Source organism: Peromyscus maniculatus, chromosome 14, assembly GCF_049852395.1.
Source record: "Peromyscus maniculatus bairdii isolate BWxNUB_F1_BW_parent chromosome 14, HU_Pman_BW_mat_3.1, whole genome shotgun sequence".
NCBI lineage: Eukaryota > Metazoa > Chordata > Mammalia > Rodentia > Cricetidae > Peromyscus > Peromyscus maniculatus.
In genome coordinates, this window is record NC_134865.1 from 61,859,005 (window position 1) to 61,872,520 (window position 13,516).

Sequence of the window (13,516 nt, forward strand, 5' to 3'; positions counted from 1 at the left end):
CTTCTTACAAGTTACCACTCATGTGACCTAATTACCTATTAACACCCCTTACTCCAAGTTCCACTATAGGTCTTAGGGATTTAGCATATAACTTGAGGAGGAAAACGTAAGTGTATAGTACTTACATAACCACATTTATTTTTCTATCTTTGGCCAAGCCTCTGCAAATAGGAGATAATTTTCTATTCTAAAAGGTACATAATGAATATTTACCTCCAATTTCTGGAATAATTGTAAATATTTATTACCAATATTACATAGACATACTACACATACACACACACACACACACACACACACACACGCCTATATGCACAACAATTTTGGCATGCCTGTGCTTATTTTTGTTTGTTTCTTTGTTTTGTGCTCATCTATTTGTAATGATTTATTTTGCTTAGTGACAGTTAATATTGCAAACATTGTTTTCTTTTTTTTCCTTTTTTCCATCTTCTTCAGCATTCAACTTGCCCAAGGATGTATAGCTAGTGAGCAATTAGAATTTATCAAAGTCTTGTTTTCCCAAATCATTGCCAATAAGCCAAAGTCTAGTTCACATCGTAGAAGGATGAACAATGCCTGATGTATCTAGTGTTTGTCAACGTGTCCCAGGCAGCATCTAATCACTGCACATTTGCTTCAAATTTTTTATGACTTTAGTTTGAGTCTAGTACAAATAAAGAATCAGAATCGTTTAATGGTCTTGGTGATAGATTTTGATCTCCTCATTTCTAAGTCCATGGAGCAAGTCCTTAAGAAGCATAAGCCTGCTGGTGATGGGAATGCTGACGACACCTCAGCGGTATATAAGATATAACTTATCACCTGAAGTCCCCTGAGAGCCACAGCACACATCTCACTTGCAAAAGCTCTCTCCCAAAACAAACCCACTGCAAAAATCGAAGCATGGTTGGAGACAGCCATCCTGAAGAGTTTCTGTACTAGAATGTTGCTGCAGGTGAATACAAAGGAGCCTTCACCACTGGCCTTCAGCTGACCATTTACTGAGCATTGTATGGATATATATATATATATATATATATATATATATATATATATATATATATATGATATCTCATCATATATATATATATATATATGAGAAGACCTAGAAAATGAGTTGCTCTTTCTTCCCTTATAATTCTCATGGTAAGCCTAGAGAGAAAACAGTTCCACTACAAAGCATTATTGAGAGGATGGAAAGAGACCTGAAAGATGAAAAACACTCACTGTTCAAACATAAGGACCAGGATTTGTACCCGAGTTCCCACATCAAAGTGGGGTGCAGTCTAATGCATGGCCCAAAAATATGAGCTTCATTTTTAATGAGAGATCTGCATCGAAAGAACAAGGCAGAGAGTGATAGAGGAGGGTGCTGAATGCCGTCTTTCAGCCCCTATGCATATATCCACCATTCCTTTCTCCCAACACACCTATGCCGTGCACCTCACACATACATATGTACAGTTCTTAAATGAATCTATACAAATATTTAATTTCACTGTTCAATAGATACTGGAGAATAAACCTGGGTAATCAAAGATGTGTCTATGAGGGAACCCTTGTGGAGCTGCTTTCATCTCTATCTGGGCTGAAAGAAATTAATTCTCTGCAAAGAAATATCTCTTTTACTGTTGCAAGAGGGTACTTCATTCAGCATTGAGCCAGGCGAAGCCAAGAAAATCTATGCTGTCTTTGGGTTGTTGATGTAATCCCTACACACCAATGCCTTCAACAGAAGGCATTTTACATTAACTCTAGATCACCTCCCTTTTTGGTTTACCCTGGAGCCTAATAATTTGTTCTGAGTTCAGGACTATGATGCATTCATTTTCAGAGAGGACATATATAGCCATGAAAGCTCAGGATTCTACTATTTTGGGATTGTTCAAGGGCTAGATTATAACTGGCCCAAGCCTGTCCTTTGACAGAAAAAGAAGGACCTATTTTTTTTTTTGAGTCATCATGTGTTTCCTTAAAAGACATCAGAGAAGGCAACATTTGGATATATGAAGTCTTCCTCAAATGCGCGCGAGCACACACACACACACACACACACACACACACACACACACACACACACACACACAGGCACAGCAGGTGTTTAATTCTCTGGCAATGTTTCTTGGCCTTTTGGATGACATTGTTTCACATCTTTATATTAATGAATAAAATTGGAAGGCAATCATAAAGAAGAGGAAGAAGAAAGACTATGCTGTTTAAATGCCATTGCAAAATGCTTGCTATATTGTATGTGGTTTCACTGTAGACTCCTTGAATAATTGTGTATCTGATACTGGGGCTTGCTCCCTGGGAACTCATGGCACATACCATGTCAGAGGGAAGGATGGTATTCTTCTCTCCCAGGGACATGTCTCCATTTGGTTGAAATTGAAAATGGGAAGCTAAGTTCAAGTAAATTGAAATGAGAAGCCTTGGCCCTGGATGATTCTTGCTTTTTTCAAGAGAACACATAGCATTCGGGGTGGAGAAATGGTTCTTCAGTTAAGAGCATTTGTTCTTGCAAAGGACCCGGGTTCATTACCAAGTACCAAGATGGCAGCTACAGTTCCAGGGGGTCTGACACTGTCTTCTTCCCCAGGCATGCCCATGGTACACAGACATGCATACAGGAGAAACACTCATACACATAAAACTTTTAAAAAATGCTAAAAGAAAGAACCCACAGCTGTGAAGTGATGCCTAAGGATGCTGTAGCAGACTCCTGAGACATTTTCAAGTCCGGATGTGGGCCACTTTCACTCATCCCACCCTGGCGGAGAGAAAGGAGTTTCGTTTTAATGCTCCTCTCTGGGCTTCAGGCACTCTCACCTGCAGAGGCTTTGATGCTGTCATGGAGGTCAGTTGTCTCGCTTGCTCCTGATGTTCTTCAGCTCTTTAAATTCAATCCTTTTCTTCTGTGTGTGTGTGTATGTGTGTGTGTGTGTGTGTGTGTGTGTGTGTGTGTGTGTGTGTGTGTGTGTTTAAAGGGTAGCTGGGAGCAATTCATAACCAACCTTTTGAATTAGAAATGCTAATCTGACCCAAGAGGGAATGTTAGAGTTGTGATATTTGACAACCAAGATGACCGTAAAATATCACCTGGATGAAATACTCGGCAGTGACACTATCTCTAGGACACACACCCCATGGTCCCCGTGTGCAGACAAGCAGTACTGATATATGAGCATCTCCTGGCCATTTTGTTTACAATAACTAGGAAAGGAAAAATGAGCCCTTATTTTAGTGTGTTCATTCCAAGATGATGGCACAGCTGATTCTGCTTGCAGGTAGACTGAGAGTGCTCCATTATTCACTATTTGTTGCATGTCCTGCAGATGTACTGGGGGCCTGGAGACTAAGATATTCATTGTGTCTCCCCTCTCTCTCTCATTTTACCTAATAGAGTAAAGTGAAATCCTAACATCTGAGTGATGTGTGTTGCCTTTTAGAATCCCAAGCCTTGATCATGTACATGAGTCACTCTCAGAGAACTAGATATATTTTCTGGAAGTAATGTCATATCATTACATTTTTAATAACTTACAACTTTGCCCCATCTTTCCCATTCCCAGACTATTACTAGCTACTCTCATCTTTTGCCAGAAGCTTCTGATTTATTTCTCTGCACCCACAGCTGACCGCCTTCAAACAGTGTTAGGTTGAATTGCTTTTAGTGTTCAGACCACCCTCAGTGGGATCCGAGATAGATTAGTTTCATGCTTAATTGGCAGATTCTTTATATATCTTGTCTCCCCTTATTAGAAGTGTACTCTATCTGCCAGATAATAGTTATGAAGGGGATTTGTGATGCACTAGTTATCAACATGCTTGATCCCAGTGAGACAGTAATTCCCTCAACACAAGCCAAGTTCCATGAAGAGTGTTTATGACTTATGATAGGCATCAGATGATAAGAAAAGCCTAGGATTCATTGGGAGCCAGTCCCTTAAGGCCCAGGTTAAGCTAACTGTGTTGGATGGAATCCCATCTCTATATGCTCCAAGCACCCGAGTTTATTTTCCTAGGGAAATGGAACTCTTGCCTGCAATGTAGAAGGACTGTAACAGAAACTTTACTGCTCTAGCCAGTAATTTCTTATTTACGTATATCACATTCTCAGCATGGTCTACAGTTGTCCCTGTGAGAAGTAAGTAAGTAAAAGAAATGAACTGGGTCAGTCCAGAACAACTGGGTCAGTCTAGAAGTATCTGTAATTCTTAAATGAGTAGGCATGGTACATCTTCTCCATGAGACCTTCACACACTCATTTGAGTTCTTTGGAATACTTAAACATAAGCTAATGGTCAAAATAAGAATAAAAACAAAGACCAGGAAGCCACCTCAGTAGAGGATCAGAGAGTGAAAAAAAAATAAAATAAAATGGGCTTCTAGGCCACATGACCTCTGTAGCAACTACTCAACTCTGCTGCTATGGTACAAAGGCAGGCAGGAACAATACAGTAAAAAGGGGACATTAATGACTATAGCCACATCCCCCCAAAAAATTATTTACAAAACCAAAAAACAAATAGATTCATAGCCTAGTCTGCTAATCCTTGGTCCAAATTTATGTGTCTCCTCTAAATTTGTATATTTTTTCCTCAAACAAATCATTTAAAAACTGCCACAACCTATACTCTATATCCTGGTGTCTCCTCATACTGAATTTCTATTTTGAAATAGAATATATATATGTAGCAGGAATCTTAAAAGTTCTTATTAATAAAATCAAACCTGAGGCGAGTTATTGGGGTCCATGCTGGTAGATCAGAGAGACAGAACAAGCCTCAGCTATCTCACCTCGCCGGATCCTCAGCTGGCCTTGTCTCCTCAGACTGGAGGCCTCTGAGTCCTCATCCCAATGGCTCTCAGCTGAACTGTGTTGCTCCAAAGCCTGAAAGCTTAACCAGCCACATGCTTAACCAGCCAAATGCCTCCAGTTTCTGGTCCTCACGCCTTATATATCTTTTTGCTTTCTACCACCACTCCCTGGGATTAAAGGCTGGCTTTCTGGGATTAAAGGCGTGTGTCACCATGCTTGGCTGTTTCCAATGTGGCCTTGAACTCACAGAGATCCAGAGGGATTTCTGTCTCTGGAATGCTAGGATTAAAGGTGTGAGTGCCACCATTTTCTAGCCTTTGTATCTAGTGGCTGTCTGTTCTCTGACCCCAGATAAGTTTATTAGAGTACACAATATTTTGGGGAACACAATACCACCATATATATATGAAATAGAATATAGAATATATATATCAGGAATATTTTTCTTCAGCTAGAAAATTATATAGAGTATCTACTGGGAATTTATCTGTGGGAGTGGGTGAGGGTGTCTTACTATTTAGAGAAAGCATACTTGGCAAGTGTTTATATTTACTAAGATCCATTCACCTTGAGACCATAATGTTAGCACGGCTATCACTTATAAGTGAAGTAAATAGCAAAGCCTTTTGGAGAGCCACTAAAGATTTCTTTACAACCACAGAGTGAGTCTCAAGGGTTACTAAGTGTTTGCTGAGTTCCTTACATAAGGAACCTTCTGCTCATCCTCACTTTGCCCAGAATATCTATTTCCAAAGAAGATGCAGCTTACTCAGAGCTGGTCATGCATCCTCGTTGAAAATGACTAAAACTACCTACTTTGACGTGAAGGGTCAAGAGTTGGCAGGACTTACGAGAGCAGCTGATGTTATTATGCCAATGGAGAGGTACTGAGAAAATTTTCTAGGTTGTCTCAACAGTGAGTTAGTAGGTAAGAGGGTTAAAAAGATCAGGTAGAAGAATTAGCATAGATCATATAAAATATACCTACCATTTTCTGGTTATGTGAGATTGCATTTCAAAGTTCATATATAAAGCAGGCATTTGACCAACATGTAGATTAGGGAAGAGCTAGATGTTATTAACAATGTTTATTGCTTACCTTATATTCTGGGCCTCGAGTCAACCATGCATGCATGTATATGTGTGCATGTATGCTTTGTGTGGTGTGTGTGTGTGTGTATGTGTGTGTGTGTGTACACGTGTGTGTGTATGTGTGTGTGTGTGTGTGTGTGTGTGTTGTAGTCATGTATAAATACTGCACGGATTTGTGGAGAATATAGTAGGCCATATGTGCAAATCTAGGTGAAATGATTTCAACCATGTAGTGTTCACTTTACAGATGTTTAATGAGTGATTGATGTACCAAAGTTGCTAGTATAGTTTTTTAAATAGTACCACATTTAACATTATGAGCCAGATAAACCTTCACTGTATATTGTTAAATATTTAGCAGCATTCCTAGCCTGAATTCACTAGATGCAAGTAGCACAGAGTTTCACTTATGACAGCTAAAACATATGCTGATATTACCAAATGCTCTTGGGAGCAGAATCATCCTCAGGTTAATCGGAGTCCAAGCAGAATTGAGATACAAATGTAATGACACTGTCTCCAAACTTGAACAAACGCCTGCATTATTGCATAGGCATTCTCATACATCACCAAACTCCAGTCTAAAGTTTCTGATTCAGAAGGTCAGGCATTAGATCTAACATTTAAAATTCTAATGTTTCCTTAGGTAATGCTGAGTTTTGGTTCTGGGACCACACTTTGTTGACATGTAGATATGATATGAAGTACTTCTAGAAGAATTCTAGGTGATTTGAAACATGTTCCCTAATTTTGACGTCTATAATTCTGTTAATATGAGCACAGAGTTTGAGGTTTCTATTGAGGTCATTTCTGACCTTTAATGATCTGTCAGAGATTTGGGGTGGGCATGGGGTAAAGCATTCCTAGGAGATGTTAATCTGTGTTGGTTTTTTTTTAAGCACTGCCTTCTCAACTGCCATCTAATTACTTCCAGGAGACTGCCAGAGGTCTCGGTAAAATACTGGATCTCCTACAGAAATGATCTTTTTTATCTTATGTTTAAACTTTCCTGAATGAGTAAGTGGCTGAGAAACAGATGCTCAGGGTGATTTGAAGGACCCAATGATTCAGGATGCTATTTGTTGCTGGTAGCGATTAGAGCCATGGTTGTGGCTTGTATCTTACTTATTTAGACCAGTTTCTGTGTCCTATCTTGATTCTTTTCTCTTCAGGTCAGAGTTCCTGCTGTCCTAAGCTGTCATCCTCTTTAAAATTTGTTTAACGTTGGAGATGGAGCTGTCTTGAGCTATTTATCAGTCTTATCTCTCTTGGCCCTCTGTTAGCATTTCAGATTGTACATCTAATCCGCTTTAATTGATTGACCTCCTGTAAGCAGACATCAGCAGAACACTAGGGAAAGTACATCTCTAGTCAGGAGGAGAGGTCATTGTAACTTTGTGGGGTGGGTACAGAGGTCACTGCAACTTACACAGATCTAGGACAACAGAATTAGTTTCTGTACCATTTAACATGAATTTTCTGAGGACAGTTGGTAAAGATTCTGGAGTCAATTCTGAATGAAATGTAGTCATTCCAAATAGAGCAACATCCACAATGAATGGCCTGTGCATGCCTATGGTTTGCATGTTACCTGTAAGAGCATTTCTTACCCAGTTATCCTCAAATACATCATCATTCATCGCCCCCTATGCCACAAATTAACATCATCATTATATCACTCTTTGTAGAGCCTACCCATTTTGGATTTCTCAACGTTTTATTCATTTCAATCAGTATACATCATTTACTGCAGATATTACTGTGTCTATGGTAATATGCTCCTCACTTTAATGATGATAGCCTGAGAATCAGAGTTAGGAGATCTGCTCAATAGTACATGGTTGAAACAATGTGGAGCATTAACTGGTCTCCATGTTTTAATGAATCTAACTCACAACTTGTTTTAGAACCCAGACCAGATACTTTCTTCTTCCCTGACCTTCTTTTATGGCCACGTTCAAGCTTCTCAGGAGGATGGGTAGAGGACCTTGTCAGCAGATGGCAAGGAAAGGCCACACAGACGTGGCTGGGCTCTTGTGAGTTGAGTGGCGCCGGAAGAGCTGCTTCTCTCTGTGAGATTTCTTGCAGAAGGTGTCTTGCTTTTTCCATTCTGTCAGTCCTTTAATAGAGTGTAACTCCACACGTAGAACGTGCATCTTCCGCCCTGATTAACTATTAGTTGTCTTGGGTTTTAGAAAAAGGTGATCATCTTATTGAAACAGTAAGCTCATGATCTCTCCTGGAAAGGCAGCTGATAGGCACAAAAATGCTCACTGTTCTAATGACTGCAGAATATTTTATTCCAAAGAAAGTTAATAGATTCCCCCCCCCCTTAACTGAAATTTTCTAGTGAACCAGGCAAGTTAATCCCCGTCATCTTGTGTGTTTGCACATTGTATTTAAAGAGCAAAATGAAAATATATGTTTTGCTTTTATGATACAAAATCTGAACATATTTATTATGGTCTGTTTTTGCTGATACTATACCAATTCTGTTTAGACTCTAGAGGGAAAGGCACTCATTTTTAAAGTTCACAACCACACAGTTCCATTCATCATTCATTTCGTAATCATTTACTGAGCTCTGATAAATTTTTTATATTCAAAGAACCTTAATTACTAGGTTTCTTGAACACAAAAATTAGATAGCATGGCTGACACTGAAGTGTATATGAAGTGTACATTATGCTTTTGATATAAATATGGTCACATGTTATAGAGTGGCATTTTAGTCTACAGAGATAATGTGTAGATATGTAGCCCTGTGACACTGTGTCACTTAGTGACATCATTCCTGTATCAGACTGTGTGATGTTTGTGCAATTAATTATATCACCCAGGTATATTCCCCTTAGGACATGACTAAAATTCAGTTGTAACACATAATATGTGGGACATAAATGTGCCTCGGTGGAAAATCCATGAGTTCAAGTCAGACAAACTTAAATTCTGACCTTAGACACTGTTTTGTCGCATATACTCAATAGTGGGTAATTATGAGAAATTGGAAGATAATCCTATTCAAAAATATATACTGAGTATTCAAGTTGCGACAGTCATGCATCTGTGAGCGCCCAGAACACTCTAAACTCAAAGCACAGAGGAATTCTCCCTCAACCATGTCCATTGCAAATTAATTTGCTACTGCCCTCACTCAGTGACCCAAAATGACAAAGCAACCACTACCAAGAATTTTCTGGGGATGGTGATTCACAGCACTGGGAGGACACTGGCGACTCTCATACCAGAAATTATATGTGTGATTCAACAATGGCAATTACTTACCCCTGAGCTCCTGGGCCTATCCATCACAAAGGGATGCAAAAGGTGGCTCTTACTGTGAGTCTTTAATTGGGAGAACTAGAAAAATGTGGTGAACAGAACCATTAACTCCTCTCTGTAGTAGAAAGTGGACTGGAATATTGCCAAGGTCTTGCTGCGCATAGGCACAGAAGCATCATTGACTCATTGCTTTCACTGTGTTATTGTCTAGTACTGAACAAACAATTCTGTGAGACACCTAACAGTGGCACCATGGAGAAATGTTTCCAGTGAACATCTCCTGGGCATACACTTGAGAATCTCTGTTTTGTTTCTGTCAGCTGCAATTTTCTGAAGTAGGGATAGTGCATTTTACCTTCCCCAGAGGCACTGAGGAACAAATGAAGAGAAGGCCATTGGGGAGCTTTTCCTTTATTCCTGAAAATTTTCTCTTGCCTCTGTATATTTCTGCTTCTAAATCCTCACTCCAGAGCTTGCAGCATCCCTGGGGTTATGTCGGCCATATTAATCATAATGTGGCTGATTGAGGATCAAGTAGCTGAATCCGGGCTCATTTGAAGAACCAGGTGGGCTCATAAATAGACATTATTGATAAGGAATGACTTACTGACTGTGGAAAGCAGATGTTCCTGTACCATTCAGGTTTTCTCCTGAATGCACTTGAAAATGATTGGTAATATCTTCTGATTTACCACTTGTCTTTGTTTTTAATATCAAGGAAGAACATAGATTGAAGCGATTGCCTTGGTACCAACTTCAGTGGTGATGGGTGTGGAGTTATTAAAATTTATAGCCATGTTATTTCTGCAACTACATTTTGCTTGTGTTTGAGAGGCTTATAAAAGGCACCAAGGAATGTGGCAAGAAAGCAACTACCAAACTGTGACAGGAAATCATCCCTGAAAAAAAGTTCTGTTTGCAAAAATTTACATTTATTTTCACAATAGATCTTGATGGCAGTGCCTGCCAAACCAACCAGTCCTTAGCACACACTACTACTTTCAATTATACTAAGGAGAAGAGAAAGGAGTGATGTATTTCCACCTGGAAGTATGCATAGCCATGTGGCAGATGCTTCACACATAATCCACACAACAGGCTTCAGAGGTAGCAATTTTTCCCTTCCTCTCATTACATACCCTTTTATAAATAAACTGCAAAGGTCATGCAGTTTTAAAAACAAGAGGTGTTACTTGGCTGTGTTGTGCTTAAATCAAATGCATGACCATCCTACTGAATGTTATTAAATTCTCTAATAATGACAGGTCACTTATTTATGGGAAAATGACTACACAGCCCCTGTCCCCAATTTCATATATCTCATATTTTTGTGTATTTTTCTTAACTTAGAAGGTACTAATAGATGGGACTGATAGGATGGCTCAGTTGTTAGGATGCTTTGCAAGTTAAAGAACCCAAATTTAACCCCTAACACCCATGTAAAAAAAACCAAAAAACAAACAAACAAAAAACAGGCATAATGGCATGTATCTGTAACCCCAGTGTTTGGGAGGCAAAGGGAGTAATATTTCTAGGGCACACTGGCCAGCCATTCTTCCTAATTGATAAACTTCAGGCCAGTGAAAGGCTCTGTGTCCAAAAAAAAAAAAAAAAAAAATGGCTGAGGCTGTCTTCTAGGTCCTACACACCTGCGAACACACATATGCACATATACACATTAGTAAAAGAGAGAGCAAAGTACTACAGCATTCATCACACAAGCCATATTATTTCATTATAATAATCCTTTGAAGAATGTAAAAGTGGCATCTTGCCCCACAGCATATTGTTTTTTAAAAATGAATTCAGAATAGTTAAGTAAGTTGCCACAAGGACAGGGAGGGATGATGTGAAGCTAATGTGTTTATCCTTCACCTCTTTCCTTTGGTAGACACAGGAACCACAGCAGTTTATTTTCATGAAAGCTGCATATGATCTATTCAAGCCTGGGCAACTATATGGGTATTTGCCACAAGGCTTCTGTGACTTCTAATGAACTGAAACAAAGCAGTTAGTCATGGATTATAATGCCACTCTGCTCCCATGACAAATGACAAGGAAGTGATGATAATGCAATCTTATTACGGCAAATAAAGAGACCACATCTGATGTCTAGCTCAGCCACATTTACCACTTTGGGAAGTAAAGAGAAACATCTGGGATAGGGTCCACATTGGATTTGGCAATGTGCTGACAGGATTAACATCCTTTGGAAATCCCAATTCTAGTGGCAAATGTGTGGCACCTAAGATAAGGACCAAATATTTATTCTGGCAGAGATTAAATCTTTTCTTGTCCTGAATCTATTATGGATCTTTCGGAAAATCTGCCCAGGAATATATCTTGCTGATCAACTAACTCACTAAGCCAGAACTGTCCTTTGCCCCCACTGTCATTGAAAGCTACAGAGCACTGAGGTCTCCATTCCCTTTAGAACACTAACACTGTTCTCTATCCATGATTAATTAGTGACTCAGAGGTGAACTGAATCACCAGCAGGCTTTTCCACGCATCTAGGATTTATGGAGTAGTTTCTCAAGGAAGAACCACAATGCAATAAACAGCCCACATATATAGGGTGGGCAGAAAAGTAATGGCATCTGAAGTTGTGGTTTTTAACTCCTCCAGTTCTGTCATTCTGTAAGTACATGGTGATTCAGGCTTTTGTAGCCTTGCTTATCCCTATGAGGGCATGAACACCCACCTACCCATTCATTCCCACAACCTTAAAGAAATGAATAATGAATGGCACCTCTCTAAGACAGAGCAAATATGTTATGTCATTTCCAAACTCCCTGAGGATCAAAGAAAAAGGTTGAAATGCATTGAAATATTATTCATTATGGGCATGAACACTGTATTAAAGACCCTACCATCATATTGACCATTCCTTACATAATTCCCAGGGCTAGGTAAATTGTTTAATATAGAGAGATGAAACAAACCATATTCAAGATCACATTGATACCAATAAACAAAAATGAGCCTACTTAGTCACCATGTGGGAAGGCACTGGGATACTTTTACAGGGTTTAGAAAATTAGAAATGCAGGCAATAGTTTGTATCCCACACTAAACTCTCTGGGCACAAAAGAAGCAATATTGTCCACCCTGAGTCTGCTTTTCTGAATGATGACAACATGATTCATCAGTCCATCTATATTATCTCCTTCTAAAATTAAGACTCTTGGGTACTGGTCTTTTTCTTACTCAGGTATGAGATATATTTACATAGGAAAGGACAAAAAAGATAAATGGCAAGTTGAAGAAAGCATACCTCTTTGGAAAGGAAATAAATTGTACCAAAACATATGGAAACCAGTATCCATCCCACAAGAAATCTTAATTTATAAGTAGACTAGATTCTTAATATTATATTTATGTATTGAGTGAGTGAATGAACGAATGGATAGTAAATCTGAGCACCTATAAAATAGTTCCTAGGACATAAGTGATATGAATTCTAGTCTTTAACTATATCATTCTACCTTTCTGCCTTTTTCTTTCCTTGTTTATCTCCCCTTCTATTCCTCAAACAACTGAATAGTGGATAAGAAAGGGCAATGAAAAAAATACTGTGACTCAACCTTGTAAATGTCAGAATGACAACTAAATGTTATTACCACCAAGTGCCCAGCCTATTGCCAATAAGACAGACAACTTCAGAGATGGAGAAAATATCCTCCTTTCTCTCTTGCTCCATCCCTCCTGATACTCTGCCAAGCTGTTATATTGTTCCAAGAGGTTGAAGAAGCTGATTGTATCTGACCAGGAAGGCCACTTCCATTCTGTTTCATTGTGACTACCAATGCCAACTCTTAGTCATAACCAATTATTAAATGTTAAGAGTTTTAATAGCATTGCGATGTATAGTTCAGCATTTCCAGGCATTTTCCTGGAGGTAGATGATCTCATCTCCACCCCATCCTCTCTACCATCTTCATATTCATCGCCATAACATCTGTCTGCTAAAATCCATTGCAACTTAGCTGCCCCCAAAGTCATTTTGAGCTATTGATGTTGACTTCTGCTATATAGCAAAAGCTACAGCATGAATATTTTATCTCTAGATTAACTGAACAATAAGGCTACACATCTGGGAAGATTGGTAGTCACCAGTTCTGAAAACTCCTGCTCAAGTTCCTTGCCCTTTGTGCAACGTACCTTCTCTTGTGGCTTGGAACCACAGAAAACATAAAAGATTTGGTCTACAATATCAGTTTCTCAGCCATTGTCTCCTAACCTTTCGAGTACCCCTCTGCTTGGCCTTGAATATCCCAAAATGTGCAGGCAGGCTCATATTTTCTCTTTCATCTTGAA

The 13,516-nt window shown here is 39.1% G+C and overlaps 1 protein-coding gene across 19 annotated transcripts in view; it reads left to right on the forward strand.

The window, feature by feature from the left end:
* The window catches only part of Nrxn3 (neurexin 3), a 1,618,850-nt gene that overhangs the window by 1,422,195 nt on the left and 183,139 nt on the right, over positions 1-13,516 (forward strand). The window lies entirely within an intron of this gene.